Source organism: Sparus aurata, chromosome 23 (genome assembly GCF_900880675.1).
Source record: "Sparus aurata chromosome 23, fSpaAur1.1, whole genome shotgun sequence".
NCBI lineage: Eukaryota > Metazoa > Chordata > Actinopteri > Spariformes > Sparidae > Sparus > Sparus aurata.
The window spans coordinates 2381111-2402050 of NC_044209.1; the positions used below are offsets into that span (position 1 = coordinate 2381111).

The window sequence follows — 20940 nt, forward strand, 5'->3', positions numbered from 1 at the left end:
AACAATTATCCACAACGTGTGTCGTTTAATCTATATTTCTCATGTTATGTTTGTATCTATTTTATCTTTCTCTCCTTCATAAAGAACAAACTTGTCTGGCTATAAAATGACCTGGCAGCAAGTTAAAATTAAATACAAAAACATTTTGCTGGCTGGTGACTTTAGATAACAGTGAACAAATGAGGTGAATAGATTAGGTGTCTGTTGACATGTTGAATGTCTGTATGATTGTAGCAGTTAAATGGCACAGGGGGCGGCCCACCAAACCAGGATACGACCCCAGCGGAGGAGCTGGCACTCCATTTAAATAAAGGGAGGCCAGTGTCCGCTTCATCCAAGTTACATATTGCAGTACTACTGCACATGGAACACAGTCAAATAAATATATTATACTGTCTGACTCCTCACAGTGTCTGGGAACACAGTTACACTCTTGGCGCCAGAAGATGATCCGGTTAGTACATTGTATTCAAATCACAGGTTTGGTATGTCCTGTGAAATCTTAATTCAAGTTCTCTCAATACATGTATGTATGTATGTATGTATGTATGTATGTATGTATGTATGTATGTATGTATATGGTAGGGGGAAGGCACATCTGCAGCTGCAGAATGCACTTCTGCAGATGAGACCATGTCACTGGACTCCAGAAGGCTTGCGGTATGTCAATTTTATGGATTTTAATTTCAAATTCAATTCAGTTTTATTCTGCTTATTTAGTCCATAAAGTATGAAGTCAGTGATGTGGTGCTAATAGAAAATATATGTGTAACAGGACCCAAATGCTGCACAGTCTCCTAAGCAGCCTGGTAACATTGGGCCTCATTCATGAACCGTTCTTACGAACAAATGTGTTCTTAAGTTCCACTTACGAAGATTTTACGAAGATTGTGGCATTCATGAATTTTTTCTTATGTAGGATTTTTTCTTAGGCAAGAACAAATCCTACGAACACTCAGGAGTACTCTTACGCACATTTCAGTGCCGAAATGTTGGCATGGTTGTGTTTTCTTCTCTTGTGTAGTTCAATAAAATGCAATATTACAGTGATAATTCTGTCATATTTATTCATTTATTTATTTATTTCATATTTTTGGTAATTTACAAAGAATTTAAACTCTAAAATAAATTACATGTGCCAATGATAAAATGATTACTGAAAAATTCAAGTAAATTGGAAACATGCCATCAATTAGTAACCCCCCCAGCCTATTTATACGTGGCATTTCTCCATCCAAGGCCCGCAAAACAATGGCATATATATTGCTCCTGTGGCTTTCATCAATGTAAGAACACAGCTGCGAACAATTCTGAGGTTTACGAACAAGTTGGTGAATCTGACGTAGGGTTTTCTTAAGGATCCTCTTAAGAACAACTTAAGAAAGAATCTAAGAAGATTCTTAAGAAGATATTGGTGAATGAGGCCCATTGTGAGTATTGGCTAAAGTAAATCTACATTATGCACAAAACCTGCTATGCTAATTGACATTTCTTTTACATACTTCACAAACTGTCAGAAGACTATGCAAAGCACCCGGAGGAACAGATAGAGCTGGCAGACATTAAAATCAAATTCAAGAAGAGATAGCTCCAAGAAATGGAGCTGGAGCTTGAGCTCAAACGTGGGACACTCGGGGAAACTGGACCTGGAAATCCAGAAACTAGAAAGAGAAGTGAGTATTTCAGTGCACACCGTAACCATAACTGCAATACAGTGTTTTAATCTTTGGTGTGTGTGTGTGTGTATGTGTGTATGTATGTATGTATGTATGTATGTATGTATGTATGTATGTATGTATGTACACATACACACACGATAATCACAAACTTAGCTCTTCATTTAGACGTTTAACTAGATTTTACATTACAGTCTAGAAATAAAGCAGGGATCACAGCCTGATCTGAATCTGTTCCTCTTGGTCCATTTATGTAAAACAAGTCTCTAATATCTCCACAGTCACAATAAGGTATAAAATACAAGTCAACCTCTGAACATCTAACGTTTGAAAGTGAAGCCTTTAAGGTTTTACTTCCAAAGGCATTTAGCTGAGCATCACTAACGTATTTTACCTTGAAGTTTAACATATCTGGCGTTGGATGTTCAAAGGAGTAAAGTATATACCCAATACTTGCATTTAAATACGAGATCTGCGCCACTTGAGGTTATTTATTTATTTCTTCTCTTCGGGTGCGCAATGAATCTTAGGATATATGAGACCACGAAGTGTAGTAGCGGTGCACATTCCAAAAACAGGTAAAAGGAGTGCGCATTTGTGGGGTGCATTATGAGAACACTTTGAACTGGGACACCCTTCGCCGCGGCAAAGTGACGTAATCGCACTTCAAATGCGCACTCGAAGTGTGCAGACCCTGAATTGGGACACAGCCAACAACTCGAATTGGCCGCTGCCGGGTTATCACTTCCGGTTCAACCCCGGAGTTGGTACATTCCTTTTCCGATTGATGTTATTTGTAAATTTGTTTTGGGACTTGTAAAAGTGTTTCACCACTTGTAAATTTGTCTCGGCGTTTGTAAAAGTGTTTTGTATCATGTAAATTTATTTTCTGTAACATAAATGTGTTTCTGTGTTTGTAAAAGTGTTTTGTAACATGTTAATTTGTTTTCTGAAATGTAAATTTGTTTCGGTAATGTAATTTTGTTTTATGATATGTAAAAATGTTTTCCAAAATGTAAATTTGTCTCAAGCTTCGTAAAAGTGTTTCACATTTTGTAATTTTGGTTTGCACCTCCCGGCCAACGTAAGAACTCCACCATGCATGTAGATGAGACTTGACAGTGGAGCGACTTGAACCTTTGTGAGTTATAAATTATAATTCCATGAACATAACTTCCTTGTGGGGGCTAAAAATTCATCTTCCACATAATCAACTTGCTTAAATATGAGTCATATTTCAGAAGAGTGTCCATTTGTGCTTGTTAAACTAACTGCTTGTTAATGAGATTTAATAATCTAATCTGACAGCTGTCTGTGTCGCTGTTTATTTTGCCACAAATCTTCAACTTCTTCCAAATATTGAGTTTACTGCGACATTGCTGTTGTAAACATTGTTGTTCCTACTAACAGTCACAGTAGTCATTTCTTGGTTTTGTCACATTTTTATTTGTGTAGCCTGTATTTCTAGTTTGCACTTGCCCTCCAATAAATAGCCTATTAATAAACTAGTGTTTCATTGGTTTTTTAAGAATTGCAGCTGAATTGCATGTCTTCCAAACCTCAGTATTATGATAATGTGAATAAACTCATGTTGGCAACAATTGCATATCACTCACAGCTACACAGGATACACAGCTAAGTAGTTAGCTTTCTATAAGTACTTTATTTATTAATTTTACATCAATTAATCTACATATTGTGTTATTAAGGCCTGGAAAATGTTTTGGTGCACGCTGTGCGCGCGCACGTACTGCCCTTTTCTGACTATGAGCCCCTGACCCTCTATAATCATGTGCATGTCCATGCTCTCATTTACCAGGAGCCAGTGATGGCAGCTGTTACGAAGCTGCTTTTGGAAACACTGGAGGATCTTGGAGATGAAGAGCTCAGGATCTTCAAGTGGGTTCTGCAGCAAGGTGAAATCCTCGAAGACGTTCCAGCCATCCCAAAGAGCCATCTTGAGAAGGCTGACAGGCTCGACACACTAGAGCTGATAGTGCAGACTTACAGTGAGCAGTCCGTGAAGGTGGTCAAGAAAGTGTTGACAAAGATCAACAGGAATGATCTAGTGCAGGGTTTGTCCAACATTGGCTCAGGACCCAAATGTAAGTTATTTAATCTGAGAATCTGACCACAAATTAAGGTCTGGTTTAAATAACATGATGTCCTTGGGACTTTCTTGATTCTTTCTTAATCTTTAAGTACAGTAATTGTGCAAGATGTTGAGGAAATTTCAGACTTCTTCAGACTCCCACCAGCAGCAGCAGACAGAGGCTATGTTTACACTGATAGGTTTTTAAGTTTCAGCATAGTTTCAGAAATACTCTCTATCCATATTACATGCATCCTGACTGAGGTTTTGATGCTTGCAGTTTGTGGCGTTGTAGCATGGTGAGGTGCAGACTGAAGGCTAGCAGGTCAGAGCGAAGGCTGGTAGCTAGAAGACTGAAAGCTAGCAGGCTGGAGCGAAGGCTCAAGGCTAGCACACTGGGAATAATACTTTTTTTAATAAAATCATTTGCCTACCCCAGTTGCAATTGGTCCAACCAAGGCTTTGAAGACACTTACTGCCGTGTGATTGACAAGGCTGCCCTCGCGACTTCACCATTGGAGGCATATTTCCAGGGCAAAAATGTCGCCTCATATAGACCCGTATAAACTATTTCCATCTGCTGGGTTCATTAATGCTCAGCACATTCTGTGTGTGTGAGTGGAACCAGCGTGAGGATCCAGATGCAGCCATAAAAGGAAGAGGGATGATTTAAGTGCTCAAATAGAGTCAGAAATACAAAAAACAGAAAGCAAAAATCAACAAGGCAACTAGGATGTACTGTCAGGGGGTGAACAAAACTAGGATAGTTAAACAGCTAGAGGAATGATGAGCACAGTGGAGACAGCTGAGCAGGTGGGTGGGGAAGGTCAGGGGATGGAGAAAGAAGGGAAAATTCGAGTGCATCAGGTGGACAAGAATGGCAGTAGTTTGAGGAAGTGGGCCTGAGGCTGCGGGGAGGCAAAGAAAGATGTGACGATAACTACAAAGCACACTGTGAGCTCATATATTCACCAAGGCGGCACAATTTTCAATTTGATTATTTTAATTTTATGAAATGTTAAGAAATGTTAAAGCATAACAGTCTGGTTCTGCACTATATAATGCTAAAGGAATAGCATCGACACTTCTGGAAGAAGCCTATGTTTAATCAGATCAATACCACTCCTGTGTGTGACTAAAATGCGTTCATCTGTTCTAATATAAGCTGCAGATATTACCATGCCTGACTTACTAGCCAACTATGCAACCATCTGTGGCGAGCGTAGGGAGGACACAAGACACAGTAATATCGAATAGCCTGTGTTCAAAGGGTAGTAGGACTGCAACAACGCCACCTTGGGACTTTCACCCAAAGATTTAACTCCATCAATCAATCTCAGGACACGCAAGTAAGGTTACTCATTAGGCATGAGACGTGGTTCAATTAAATACACTTTTATTGTTAAACAATGCAGCGCCCATAAATTGTAAAAGAGACTATTCAGCCTGAGGCCCGCTGGTGTGGGGAAACTAGTGAGGGAAGGGGTCCAAACAAAATATCATAAATCACCCGGGCACGTGACAATCACACACTCACACTTTGTGAATAACCGAAAATCCCAGGGAAGCACAGCACACAGGGGAGGAAGGGACACCACCACCCAGGTCACCAGTACCGCCACCACCACCGGCCTCTGCAAAGAAAACGAACAACAAGAGAATAGTCACATAGTGAAACAGAACTAGTATAAAAATGAAAGCTGGGCAAATTATGATTAAACCAAACAAAATATCTATTGCCCAGAATAAACCAACTATAAAGAAAAGAAAGCAAATGGCACAAATTGTATGCAAACAAAATTAAACACCACCTGCCCTAAACAAATGAATTACAATAGTTAATTAAATCAAATTAACCAAAAGGATATCAAAAAGTCAAGACAGGTGGGATAAAGAAAACAAATTAACAAAAACCAAGTTAAGGTGTCAAAATGAAACTAAACACATAGCCATGAAGGCACACTTAAGATAGCAGTGACTTGGCAGCGAACAGCTGCAAAGCAGCGGCAATGCAGCGGCCAAAGCTGCGACACAGCAGCCGACAGCAGTGGCAAAGCTGCGACAGAGCGGCGACAAAGCAACAGACAAAGCAGCAGCAAAACAGCAGACAAAGCAGCAGTGGTCAGCTGATCGTGACTTTTCTTATGTCACATGGATCGTTCGGCCCAATGGCTGTATCTCATCTAAAAAGCACAAAATTAACACTATTAAAATGAGCCTACCATACCGGTTTCAAGTGCCGCAGTAAAACTACAACATACCTTTAGGCCGGATCAGATACACACACACGGCGGTGAGAGAGGGAAAGACACATGCGGCTACCGGCATTTACCTGCAACCATGCTAACGTTAGCTTAAAAATGTATCGACCAAGACCATGCAGACAGAGAGGACACTTACCACCGCAACACAACGGGACCAGCACACTCCAAGCAGGGCACGTCAGCTCAGCCGCTCTGCAGCAAAACATACATGTGCTATAAGAACAAAAGGGTCAACACCTGGCAATGTGGTAAGGACAAGCAGCGTACAATCCTACCTGCCGAGAGCCAAAACTTCCGGACCGGAAGTGACGCATCAGACAGGAGCGCAAAGAGAAAGCACCGGGAAGAGCTGCCCTATTTATACTCCGTTCCGCCTACAATGGGTGGCTACCATTGGCACTCAATTAATGACCAGATATGAAAGCATCCTGCTGCTACCTTCTACCCCCGCTACTTGAATCGTCGTCCCGACGATGGACAAAACAAAGCAAGAAACACAGGCTAGAACTAGGGTCTAAATAGAGCAGAAACTGCATTGGAAACGGGCGCAGGAGGACCAGCAGCCTCCGCCTGTCCAACTGGCCGTGGGATGTGATACACGTTAGAGTGGTGACCAGCAGTTGAACGTGTGGTCCGGCGTGGGGCGATGTTGCTAGGACCAGGACAGCTGACTGGGGGGGCAGCCACAAAGTTCAATGCTCCAGTGTGTGGAGCTGTTAAAGGGACACACACCGGGGGGTCGGAGTCAGATGGCAGGACTGGTATTTGGGGTGGAGTCAGAGTCACAGCAGTTGAGCTGGTAGCGGGCCTGGCCGCAGAGGTCACCAGGGGTTGTTGCCTTAGGACCAACAGATCATAATCAAATGAACAGTCATTCTCAGCAGGTGGTTCTTCCACAGGTGGTGGGTCATGAGAGGACGCACAACTGGGTGGCTCTGCGCCAACCACAGCTTTCAACATCTTGCAGTGGACTTGCCTGACCTTGGTCGGGTTGTCCACTGGCACGATTGTATACACCGAGCCACCTTCTGCAGGTGCCCTTAACATTTGATACCTCACTGAGCTCCACCTATCCCGAGTTTTGTGAGGCCCTCTTGCACTGAAGTCCCGCAAGAGTACCCACTGCCCTTCCCTCAGCGGAAGATCTTTAACATGCTGGTCATGGGCTCGCTTTCGGCGGCCTGCAGCCTGTTGCAAGCGTTCCCTTGCACCTTCAAATGCCACCTGTAGTCGGGCCTGATGTTCCTGGACCCACTCATGGACAGAACCATTAACAGGACTCTCAACTCTACCCAATAGAAAGTCTAGTGGCAGTCGAGGTTCCTGGCCAAACATCAGAAAAAAAGGAGACTCTCCAGTAGTCTGATGGAGAGTCGTGTTACAACAGTAAAGGACCTGAGGCAAACACGAGTTCCAGTCCCCCTTTCGGGAGACAGGCAGTGTACGCAGTAAGTTGTGGAGTGTCCGATTGAACCGCTCACACTGACCATTCCCCTCAGGATGGTACGGGGTGGTGCACGATTTCACAATGCCGCACAGACTGCAAAGTTGCTGTATAAGGGAGCTCTCAAAGTTACAGCCCTGGTCAGAATGTAACCGAGAGGGGACCCCAAACTTATAAAACCACTCGGACACCAACACCTTGGCCACTGTGGAGGCACGCTGATCCCGGGTTGCAGCAGCAACTGGAGCGCAGGTTCTGCACCATCTGAGCGGAACACCTGGTGGTACAGGACTCCGTCCCTCTCAACCAGGCGGTCCCACTGACGGAGCAGGATCAGGGCAGACCGCAACAGCTGTGCCCGCTCCTCATAGTTAGGTCGCTGCTTTTTCTTCCAAAATTTCAGCAGCTCTAGAATAACCAAATCAGCCTGCTGAAGGGTACAGATCTCAGGGGTAGTGTGCTGTGGCAGAGCAACAATGGCAGCTTGGGTTACCTCAGGCTCTCTCACATTCAGTGCTTGTTGCAGAGGCTTTGGCATGGCAGTACCCGGGAGCATAGCCTCCATATCCACAGGGCCAGGTGGGCACCGACGAGACAGGGCATCAGCGTTCTGGTTACTCCTCCCCGACCGATACTTAATATCGAAGTCGAAGGAGGTGAGCTGGGCGGCCCATCGCTGCTCAGCTGCAGACAATTTAGCAGAGGACAAGTGACTCAAAGGATTGTTGTCCGTGTAGACAACACACTTGTTACCCAACAGGTACTCTCTAAACTTTTCCGTCATGGCCCACTTAAGGGCCAAGAACTCAAGTTTCATGGAACTATAGTTTGCTATGTTCCTTTCTGTGGGCCTCAAACCTCGGCTAGCATAAGCTATCGGCCGCACCTTGCCCGCTTGTTCTTGGGAGAGCACTGCCCCCAAGCCACCATGACTCGCATCCACCTCCAAAATAAAAGGGAGGGAAAAATCTGCATAGGCTAATACTGGTGCAGTAGTGAGCCTAGCCTTCAATACTCCGAAACCTTGTTCACAGTCATCAGTCCACTGCCCGATGACCCCATGCTTAGACTTCTTACCCATCTTAGTGTTACCAAACTCTGCCACAGCCTTATGCAGAGGGGCTGCCAACTTGGCAAAACCTTCCACAAACCGCCAGTAATAACTGGCAAAGCCAAGAAAAGACCGCAGGTCAGAGACTGTCTTGGGTGTTGGCCAATTAGCAACTGCCTCAACCTTGCTGGGCTCAGTGGAGACACCCTCTCCAGATATCACATGGCCCAAATAATGCACCTCCTTCTGGAAGAAGGAGCACTTGCTGAGCTTGGCCTTGAGGCCCTCTTTTTGGAGTCAGTCCAGCACAACCCGCAACTGCTCCAGATGTTGTTCCACGGTCGATGAAAAAACAACAATGTCATCAAGGTACAGCAGTAATGACTCACACTGTTTATCCCCAAAAATACGCTGCATGAGCCTCTGAAACGTGCTGGGCACGTTACAAAGTCCAAGGGGCATTCTGTTCCACTCGAACAAGCCAAATGGTGTACAAAAGGCAGTTTTTGGCTTGTCGGACTTAGTAACTGGCACTTGGTTGTAACCACTGGCCAAGTCCAGGGTGGTAAACCAGCAGGCACCTGAAAGCGCATCAAGGGACTCCTCAATGCGAGGCAGAGGAAAGGCGTCCTTCCTAGTTTTACTACTGAGTTGTCTGTAGTCAACACACATACGCAGGCTACCATCCTTTTTCCTCGCCAACACAATGGGGGAGGCATAAGGGCTGCTACTCTCCTGGATTACCTGTGACGAAAGCAGTTGATTTATGTGTTCCCTCACCACCTCGTATTCCGAGGGTGGGATGCGCCTATAACGTTGCCTTACCGGGATCTCATCAGCCACGGGGATGTCATGGGAGATCAAGTTGGTACAGCCCAGATCTCCATCGTGGGCTGAGAAGATGGGGGCGTACTGCCCAAGCAGAGACCTCACCCGGAGCTGTTCCTCTGTAGACAACGATGACAGGTCTACGTCCTCGACCTGCTGCTGTACAGTAGGGGCAACTGTCTGAGCTGACAGAGTGGCAACACAAGGGGGCACCTCACTGACTCCCGAAGGGAGGCTAATGACATTCACGGCATCTAGTGTGCCAACAACAGTGCGGGCATGCAACAACACATCGGTGGAGCCTACATTAACGACCGGTATGTAAGTCGTACCTCTGATCACTTGAACCAGGGCAGGGGACGCAAGCAAGCCAGCAGGCAAACCAGAAGCAGGGGGCTCAAACAGCACTGTGGAACCAGAATACCTATCAGCGCATGTGGCTGCCACGATCTTCATGACACCACCAGGAATTCGCCAAGCCCTCTTACCTCTGACCTTTGCCCTCCCTGAACTATCCTGATGGGTCTGAGCATCCGCTCGTTGACACTGCTGCAGTGCCTGCACGATGAGGGAGTCCCCGAGACACAGGACTGAGAGAACAAAGCCTCACCATACTGTCCAAGAGCTCTTGGTAGCATTTACGAATTATGTTCATACCCAGAACACCAGGCACTTGAGCAGGCACACCACCAGGAGGGTCCTTTACAATCAACACTCCACAATTGGGCATCAACTTCCCACAAAGTTGTACCTCAAGCTCCAAGTAGCCAATATAAGGGATAGCTAAACCGTTAGCAGCTCGAAGCTGCAACCAGTGGCATGACTGGAGGCACTCCTGACCCCAAGGCTCAAAATACCGGCGGAAGAAGCTCTCAGACACACAGGACACCATGGAACCGGTATCCACTAAACAAGGGACCTTCACCCCACCCATGCCCACATCGACGTGGGGACAAGACGAGATTAACTTGGGAACATTTAGAATACTGGAACCAGCTTGCGAACCAATAGCCGCCCCACCCAAACTGTGGCTCTGCAGTTCGGTGGGCTCTAATTTCCCCAACATCGAAGCGGAGCGAGACTGTCTACCTGGATTAGATGGGGGTTGTGAAGAAGATTGAGAGTAAGGAACATGCACACCGTCACACTCCCTCGCAAAATGGCCGGGCTGTTTACAACGCCTGCATATTACAGGGTCTGCACGAGAAGGACGGCTGCGCCAGTTTGAGTCCTGCAATCGTGCAATGCTTTCAGTGAGCTGATTAAGCTGCTCTTGCTGCCGCTTTAGCATCTCTCTCATCTCACTCACCTCAGACACTGGGGGTGAACGGACAGCACCATGATGGCTACCTTGAACGCCATACTGGACACCAAATACCGAGGGGACCGAATGACTGCGGGCTTTCACCCCGCCAGGCAAACCTTCACGCTCCCACTGGATCGCCTCGGCCCTGACATCGAACAAAGTGCAATCAGGCTGTTTACTGACAAACTGCTTTAACTCACGACGCAGGGAACCCTCCAACACATGTTCAACGAATTGGTCTCTCAGAAGAGCTTCGGCATTCAGCATACCAGTAGGTGCACGCCGTCTCACCTTCTCCATGAGAACCATCAAAGCGAGGGAGAACTCCTGAAGAGTCTCTCCCTCTTGCTGCTTCCTAGAAAAGAATGCCTCCAGCAGAGCGACATAAGACTCGGTGCACCCGTATAGTTCCTGCAAGATAGCAAGTATTTTATAAGGGTCCTCTCTGTCTGCACAAGAACGATGCTTGATCTCCTCCTTAGCCTCACCCTCTAGATGGTCAAACAGGAAAAATGCACGGTCAGACAAGGATAAACGCTGCGCCCTCATACATGCTTGTACCTCTTCTATCCACTCACTCAGCCCTATACCCGTCCTCCCTCTAAAGATGGGACACTTCCTATCTCAGGGTACGAAGACTAATCTCTCTGATACAGGGACATTAGAAGTGGAGGGGGCAGTAGATGTCGCAGAAGAAGATGCACTAGTGCCAGCTTGCTCCTGCCGCAGCCGGTCGTTGTCAGCTTTTAACTGTGCAACCAAGGCTCTAAGTTCCTGTAACTCTTCCCCCATGACTCAAACACTCACTACACAACAGGTAAATACTATGGTGCAATAGCACCACCAACACTAAACCCGTAGCAAGAAACCTCACCCGAACCGGCACGGAGATCCACTGAAAACCACTGCTGCTTTGTCTTTTACAGCTGCCCAATGTGCCTACAAGAGAAAACAATATTAAGACACAAAAAGGAATTGGAGAAAGAACAATTATTACACAAAGGAACACACGTCTCTGCCTTTATAGAGTAAATCCTTCCGACAACGCCAGGTTTTGTGGCGAGCGTAGGGAGGACACAAGACACAGTAATATCGAATAGCCTGTGTTCAAAGGGTAGTAGGACTGCAACAACGCCACCTTGGGACTTTCACCCAAAGATTTAACTCCATCAATCAATCTCAGGACACGCAAGTAAGGTTACTCATTAGGCATGAGACGTGGTTCAATTAAATACACTTTTATTATTAAATATTAAAACAATGCAGCGCCCACAAATTGTAAAAGAGACTATTCAGCCTGAGGCCCGCTGGTGTGGGGAAACTAGTGAGGGAAGGGGTCCAAACAAAATATCATAAATCACCCGGGCACGTGACAATTACACACTCACACACACTTTGTGGATAACCAAAAATCCCAGGGAAGCACAGCACACAGGGGAGGAAGGGACACCACCACCCAGGTCACCAGTACCGCCACCACCACCAGCCTCTGCAAAGAAAACGAACAACAAGAGAATAGTCACATAGTGAAACAGAACTAGTATAAAAATGGAAACTGGGCAAATTATGATTAAACCAAACAAAATATCTATTGCCCAGAATAAACCAACTATAAAGAAAAGGAAGCAAATAGCACAAATTGTATGCAAAAAAAATTAAACACCACCTGCCCTAAACAAATGAATTACAATAGTTAATTAAATCAAATTAACAAAAAAGGATATCAAAAAGTCAAGACAGGTGGGATAAAGAAAACAAATTAACAAAAACCAAGTTAAGGTGTCAAAATAAAACTAAACACATAGCCATGAATGCACACTTAATGTAGCAGGATAAGCATTTTGTCTTGTTTCCCCCCTTGCCCTTTTTGTTTACATTTGGTTACTATGGTTTCCACTCATTTCCGCTATGCATTGGGGTGGGCCGGTACAAAATCGGTCGTCCGCCCGCCGGTTCGTCCTCTGCGCTCCCATTGTGACCTGCGTCATTTCCGGGTCGGCGGTTGTGTGCCCGACAGGTATGGCCGCACACTGCTTCACCTCGCTGCTCGTTTTCTTTCGATCATTATGTTTTAGGCATTTGTGTTGTGTTGTAGGGCGATCGTGTGCTGCTTTGTGCTTCCTGTCCGTGTGCGCCGCTGTGATTGTTTGGCGGTGGTAAGTGTCATCTCTCTCTGTTGTGGTTGATGCTACTAGGTGGCTAATGCTAGTGTGGTCACAGGTAAATGCTGGCGGCTGCCTGGAGTCCTTTCTCCCTCCCTCCTCTCTTGAGTGTGTGAGTGTCTGTGCTACTAAAAAGGTATGTAGCCTATACGTTAATGCATAACCTCATCATTTTAACTTACTTAGCCAATGCTAATGATGGTTTTCCTTAATTAGGTGTTACTGTAGAAACCTCCTTGGGCCGCTGCTGCTTTGTGCATTGTTTACTACGTTCATATCGTTCATATAGCTGCTGCTGCATGCCGTTACGGCGTTGTCCTGCGGCCATCGGAGGTGTCACCGCCACGTCTGCTTGTACAGGGCAATTGGTCAGCCACACGCCACAGGCCGGACCGATTATCTGTTTTACCGGGGACTGGTGCCCCTTATGTTGGATGAATGAGTGTATGAATGTGTGGATCCTGTTTCATTATTTTTGAGTGTGTGTTTGAGTTCATTCTGGATTTTGTTTATGTAAATCTATTTTGTAAATCTTGTGAATTGAGTTATATTGTAAAGTAGGCTAGGTAATTGAGTTTTGTTTTCTTTATTTCTTTCTTTGGTTACATTGGGCAGTTAATTGATATATTGTGTTTTTAGGCACGTGATCTGTCTGTTATGGTTTTGTTAGGTTTTCTTTCTTTTTGTGTGTGCAACCCCACTAATTTGTTGTTTCCTCCCTTTTCAGTTGCTGTAGGCCGGTGGTGGCGTTGCTGGTGTCCTGGTGGTGGCATCCTCCCTCGTCTTGTCTTGCTGTGTCCCTTGGAGTGGGTTTTTCTTCACTGAGAGTGTCTGCCACGTGTGCCCGGTGACTTAAGTTTGTTTCTTTATTTTGGTGGATTCCTCCCCTGCACTAGCCGTCGTCCATCCACTTCGGCCTCAGCCCTGATTAGGTTTGTCTTACTTTTGTGTGAATGAGTTTAATTGATTTTTAAGAACATATTAAAATAAAGTGTATTTTAAAACTTTGAACCACGTCTCTCGCCCCTCAAGTAACTACGACCCAAACTATCCCTTTAAGTATGAATCATTTACAAAATAAAAAAATGTAAATATAGAGCCCAAATGTAATAATACTGGAAACTCCCCCTCTAATCAGAGCAGACATTTTCAGCTCCGTCTTCAAGGACCTTGTCACACAAAAACTTCTGTTAGAGCCATTTTTTGGTTCATGTGTGTATTTGTTTGTTTTTTGGTGTAATACCTGGATGCCACAGTAGGTGGCACTCTGCACTGTGGGGTGCAGGAAATTGATAAATTGAACAGCAGGTAATTACTCAGCAGGTGTGCTGTTGACTGGGGAAGCACACAGTTTTTGACCGTCGTCATCTTCATCGTCTTTTGTTGCGTTGTGGCAAACATGTGAGCCTTTTGTTTGATTTGCATTCAAGTTACAGAGTAAATGTAAGTGTGTGCACAGTTCGGCGGAGGTCGCTTATTAAGAGCGCAAAGAATGAATAAACGTTTGGTGACTGCATACGACGCTCAAGTGTTTCATTCATTCATTCATTGGATCCAGAAGACGACGCATCAACTACTACTAAGTACCAGTACAGCAGCCCCTCAGTGGCTTAGGTTCGTTTTCTTGTTTTAATTTGATAAGAACAAGTCACTACAACTTCCATCAAACTTGCATCAGATAGCAACAGGTTTGCCAACAGCTACTTCTGCTTCAACTTCTTTTTTTCTCTTGTTAAAGTGAGGCACACTGATCAAAATCAAATCTGTCCACTGTGTTGCTTGTCCATATTGTTTTCCATAGTTAGCATCTGAACCAACAACGAGAACAAATAACATTTTACATTTGTCATAATAAAAAATAAACTATTATGACTAAATAGCTCCAATTACACAATAATGTGCCTTTATTTCTCTGTCTTCAAGGATCATTGGTTCAAGCTTAGAATGAAAAGACAGGACTTGAAATATGTTTTATTGGATGCCACATGTGAATCCTTTTGAGGATATACACGTTGATTATTTGTCATTACTGAATGTTAATTTGTTTTTTCATAGATTTGCTCAGGCAGAAACCTGACCATCCAGAACTCATTGAATCATACCAGAGCACACTCCAATCACACCTCCAGAACAGGTTTGTGTGCACAAGAAGGGTGGACAGACAGGGTGGACAAAAAGCACCTAGATGACATCTACATAGAGCTCTACATCACATATGGGACAACGGTAAACATCAACAGGCAGCATGAGGTCAGGCAAGCTGAGATGGCATCAAAAGAACCAGGAGGAACAGAGCAAAGAGTTCAACCCAACGATATCTTCAAACACCCTTCTGGTAAAAACACACCTGTAAGAACAGTGGTGACCAGTGGGATTGCAGGGGTTGGTAAAACATTCCTTGTACACAAATTCATCCTGAACTGGGCTGAAGGACGAGCCAATCAAGATGTGCATCTCACATTCCCGTTCACCTTCCGCCAGCTGAACTTACTGAGGAGGAGAAGGTTTCGTTTTGCTGAGCTCATTCACAAATGTATAATGGAAACTAATGACATCAGGAAGGAGGACCTTAATGACATATTGACAAAACTACAGGCCTCAGCAGTGATGTGCACAGGGGGGGGGCATGCGGTCGCCCCTCCTTGTGGCCCAGTTGTTGAAAAATGCGCGCTAAAGTGCCCTCTTGGTAGCCAAAATGCGTGCTAAACTGCCCTCTTGGGAGGCAAAAACGCGTGCTAAAGGTCCCACCTGGTTGGCAAAATACCACTGCCCTCTTGGGAGGCTAAAATGCGTGCTAATGTGCCCTCTTGGGAGGCAAAAACGTGTGCTAAAGTGACCCCTTGGGAGGCAAAAACGCGTACTAAAGGTCCCACCTGGTTGGCAAAATACAACTGCCCTCTTTGGAGGCTAAAACGCGTGCTAATGTGCCCTCTTGGGAGGCAAAAACACTTGCTAAAGGTCCCACCTGGTTGGCAAAATACAACTACCCTCTTGGGTGGCAAAAACGCGTGCTAATGTGCCCTCTTGGGAGGCAAAAATGTGTGCTAAAGTGCCCTCTTGGGAGGAGAAAACACGTGCTAAAGTGCCCTCCTGGTTGGCAAAACACACTAAACTGCCCTCTTGGGTGAAACAAACACTAAACTGCCCTCTTGGCTGGTTAAAACATGATAAACTGTCCACTTGGGTGGCAAAAGGGCGTCTTTAAGTGCCCTCCTCATTGGCAAAACACACTAAACTGTCCTCTTAGGTGAAAATAAAACACTTAATTGCTCTCTTGGGTGGTTAAAATAAGTTTAAGCGCACTCCCGGTTGGCAAAACATGATAACCTGCCCTCTAGTCTTGGGTGGTATGAACGCGTGCTTAAGTACCCTCGTGGTTGGTAAAACACAAGTGCTCTCTGCCATTGCGCTGCCATTGGATGGAGAATATTGATTCCAATTAAGGCATGCAAGCTTTACCAGAGTCATTTTATGGTCTCAACAAGTTAAACCCTGTTTATGTTCAATACACTTTGTATGGCCATTAGCACATATTTTCTGTTTTTTCAAAATGTATTTATTCATTTCTTTTTTGCAAACCGCCGATGGGCTAATAAACTTTCTAGATTTTATTTTCAATTAACAATTTAGGCTAGGTCAGTTAGATTCATTGTATTTAGTAAATTATGGAATAAATTGATAGCAGCTAGATAGATAAAAAACTTAAGTTTTAAGAACACATTCCCGTTAAAATAAGTCCATTCCATCCATTTAAGTATTCAGTTTTAGACACACTCTCTCTCAAATGGTCACGTCAGTGGGGACTTAATACTGACTGAGGTGCAACCCGGCATCCTACTGCTGTGTGAGGTAGGTAGCTAATATAGCAAGCTGTCTATTAAGTTACCAATTTTGCATTACTAAATACTAGTGTATGTAGCCTGGAAGTGCTATTATTAGGTAGAGATGCCTATCACATGTTTAAGCCTAGGCTGAGGAGCTAGCCTAGCTAAGTCTTGCGGGAATAGCTTTTTAAAGCTTTTTTATTCTATTTTAATTTTTACAAATGCTTTTCTTTAAAATGCCTTTTTAAGTGCACAGCTCAGTTGGAAACATATACAGTGGCTTGCAAAAGTATTCACCCCCCTTGAACTTTTCCACATTTTGTCACGGTTTTATGTGATAGACCAATACAAAGTGGTGCATAATTGTGAAGTGGAAGGAAAATGATACAAGGTTTTCAAACATTTTTAAAATTAGAAAACTGAAAAGTGTGGTGTGCAAAAGTATTCACCCCACTTTACTCTGAAACACTTAAATAAAATCCAGTGCAAAAAATTGCCTTCAGAAGTCACCTAATTAGTAAATGGAGTCCACCTGTGTGTAATCTAATCTCAGTGTAAATACAGTTTATCTGTGAAGGCCTCAGAGGTTTGCTAGAGAACATTGTTGAACAAACAGCATCATCAAGCCCAACCGGACAGGTCAGGGCTAAGTTGTGGAGAAGTTTAATAAAGCATGGTTAGGATATGGAAAAATATCCTAAGCTTTGAACATCTCACAGAGCACTGTTCAATCCATTGGATGGGAAGATGGATGGAGACAAATACAGGACAATCTTGGAAGAAAACCTGTTAGAGTCTGCAAAAGACTTGAGACTGGGGCGGAGGTTCACCTTCCAGCAGGGCAACGAGCCTAAACATACAGCCAGAGCTACAATGGAATGGTTTAGATCAGTGGTGTCAAACTGATCCAGTAAAGGGCCGTGTGGCTGCAGGTTTTCATTCCAACCAGGCAAGAACACACCTGATCCAAATCAGGTGTGTTCTTGCACACTTTTGGAATGAAAACCTGCAGCCACACGGCCCTTTACTGGATCAGTTTGACACCACTGGTTTAGATCAAAGCATATTCATGTGTTAGAATGGTCCAGTCAAAGTCCAGACCTAAATCCAATTGAGAATCTGTGGCAAGACTTGAAAATTGCTGTTCACAGACACTCTCCATCCAATCAGACTAAACTTGAGCTATTTTGCAAGAAGAAATGAGCAAATATTTCAGTCTCTATATGTGCATCGCTGGTAGAGACTTACCCCGAAAGACTTGCAGCTGTCATTGCAGGGAAAGGTGGTTCTACAAAGTATTGACTCAGGGGAGTGAGTACTTTTGCACACCACACTTTTCTGTTTTTTATTTTTAAAAATGTTTAAAAACCATGTATCATTTTCCTTCCACTTCACAGTTATGCACCATTTTGTGTTGTGTTGGTCTATCACATAAAACCCCATTAAAATACATTTACATTTGTGGTTGTAACATGACAAAATGTGGAAAAGTTCAAGGGGGGTGAATACTTTTGCAAGACACTGTATGTCCATGCTTCATCATAGTTTGTTTCTTTTGAGGTGTCAAATAAATATTTTAAATGTGTATTGTTCCCTGTGTTTTTATCACAGAGCCCTATTGGGTTAAGAAAACACACTAAACTCCAGAAGACTATTAAGATCAAGAAATACTATGAAACATTACTGTTGCAATGACTTTTATGTTGGGCCCCTTTTCGATCTATATTGAGCCAGAACTATATCTCACAGAACCAGTTTGGATTCTCTTGTGCTAATTTGGTGTTAAAATGCACTAGAATACAGGAAATGGCATCTCCTTAATTGAAAATGTTCTGGGAGAGGACCCCCAGACCCCCCAGGGTTTTATTTCCTTTATACATCCATGTCTCTGTGTGTTCTTCACAGTCCAATGTTGAATCTACACAGTTCTCGTGGATGCTGATCCTAACTACAAATTAACTTGAGTAGTCTGTCTAGTTAGTCTGTTTTAAGGCTATATAATGTGCCATTTGTATAACATGTCTAAAGTGCCCTCGGCAACACACAGAAGTTAGTGTCCTCTTCAGTGGTGAGAACGCGCTGTATGTGCCCTTTTTTTCTTTTCGCCCAAGCCCTTCAAAAAGTCTGTGCACGCCACTGGGCCTCAGGGAATACCAACTATGACAAAAGCAAATTCAAACTTCTGTTTTGTGCTTGATGGGCTGGATGAAAGCCGCCTTCAGCTCAACTTCACTTCAAACAAAAATCCTGCTATAGATGTGACACAGGCAGTTGGAGTAGAAGTCCTGCTGACAAGCCTCATCAAAGGTGAACTGCTCCCCTCTGCTCGCCTCTGGATAACCACACGACCAGCAGCAGCCAGTCAGATTCCTCTTGACTTCGTTGACATCATGACAGAGGTGAGAGGGTTCACTGATCCACAAAAGGAGGAGTACTTCAGGAAAAGATTCAGAGATGAGGAGGTGGCTGAAAGAATCATCTGCCACATCAACACGTCACAAAGCCTCCACATTAGAGGCTGACATTTGTTCGGGAATCCCACGGGTCACGGGATTCCCGCGGGATGGGAGTCAACTTTACTATTAATCACGTGATTGGGACGGTACAGGATCAAAAGTTCACGGGAGCAGACGGGAGCGGGAACTAGGGTTGGGCGGAACGAATCCAAATATTGATAATATTGATACCAGCGCTGGTATTGATATTTAGTTGCTACCAGCGTAATGAGATCAATACTTAAGTTTCACTTTCTCTCCCTTATGCACTGCGGCGGTTTCATTAAGTTGGCGACCTGCTGTCTGTGTCCTCACAGAGCGGAGCAGCACTGAAGCAGCTCAGCCAGCAGCAGCAACAACACAGAGACAGAGACGGAGCCGAAGCCGAGCCGTGTGGTTATATTTTCAGGCCGAAAATGACACAACGGCAACCTGTATCATTTGAATGAAGGGAGTAAAATACAGTGGTAACACTACATATTTGTTTAAGCACGTGAGCAATCATGCGGAGTAAAACGAGGAACTCAAGAAACGGAGAGAGGAGAGAAATCCCCCACCTGACCCTGACAGACCCCGACAGACCCAGACCCTGACAGACCCTGACCCTGACAGACCCCGACAGACCCAGACCCTGACAGACCCCGACAGACCCGGACCCTGACAGACCCTGACAGACCCTGACAGACCCAGACCCTGACAGACCCCGACAGACCCAGACCCTGACAGACCCTGACCCTGACAGACCCCGACAGACCCAGACCCTGACAGACCCCGACAGACCCAGACCCTGACAGACCCTGACAGACCCAGACCCTGACAGACCCTGACAGACCCAGACCCTGACAGACCCCGACAGACCCAGACCCTGACAGACCCTGACAGACCCAGACCCTGACAGACCCCGACAGACCCAGACCCTGACAGACCCCGACAGACCCAGACCCTGACAGACCCCGACAGACCCAGACCCTGACAGACCCCGACAGACCCAGACCCTGACAGACCCTGACAGACCCAGACCCTGACAGACCCCGACAGACCCAGACCCTGACAGACCCTGACCCTGACAGACCCCGACAGACCCAGACCCTGACAGACCCCGACAGACCCAGACCCTGACAGACCCTGACAGACCCAGACCCTGACAGACCCTGACAGACCCCGACAGACCCAGACCCTGACAGACCCTGACCCTGACAGACCCCGACAGACCCAGACCCCGACAGACCCAGACCCTGACAGACCCTGACAGACCCAGACCCTGACAGACCCCGACAGACCCAGACCCTGACAGACCCCGACAGACCCAGACCCTGACAGACCCAGAGACCTTTCAGTCCAGCAATGTCCAGGTGGATAATAGTGGTGAAAATAATATTTTAGTCATCTTCAGCATTAGTTAATATTAATTTTCAAAGTGCAACTGGTCATTTATCATTTGTTAGCCAACTCAAAAAGTATCAATTAGACTTGATGATAATAATAACAAGGTTAATAACCTTGATACATTTATCCCATTGAAACGTGTATTTAAATGAACACATTAGCTGGAATTTAAATCGATATACTGAATATGATATGATGTAACATAATTTTTGTATTGTAGTTTTGTTACTGTTCTGTTCTAAACAAAAACGTTTGATAACGAAGTTTTTTCTATTTACTTATAAACTTTGCTCAAATTCTGTCCTGGTTTTAAACTTATTAATAATTTAAAGGAACAATCACAAAAACACTTCATGAAAATTCATTCAGATTTAGCAATTTGATTTGACTTAGCAGGTGGTCCTCCACAGAA

General features: G+C 44.8%; 1 long non-coding RNA gene across 4 annotated transcripts; it reads left to right on the forward strand.

Annotated features, from left to right (window-relative positions):
* Positions 1–1338: 1338 nt before the first annotated feature.
* Positions 1339–15534, forward strand: LOC115574878 (uncharacterized). 4 transcript variants are annotated; one of them, XR_003982581.1, is made up of 4 exons: positions 1339–1673; positions 3496–3592; positions 13551–13755; positions 14879–15534. It is a non-coding gene; the product is annotated as an uncharacterized LOC115574878 (long non-coding RNA). The 4 variants fall into 4 exon arrangements; XR_003982582.1 differs by lacking the exons at positions 1339–1673; positions 3496–3592 and adding exons at positions 8222–12678; positions 12757–12817 and having other exon boundaries at positions 12882–13755; XR_003982580.1 differs by lacking the exons at positions 1339–1673; positions 3496–3592 and adding an exon at positions 8222–12817 and having other exon boundaries at positions 12882–13755.
* The last annotated feature ends 5406 nt before the right edge of the window (positions 15535–20940 follow it).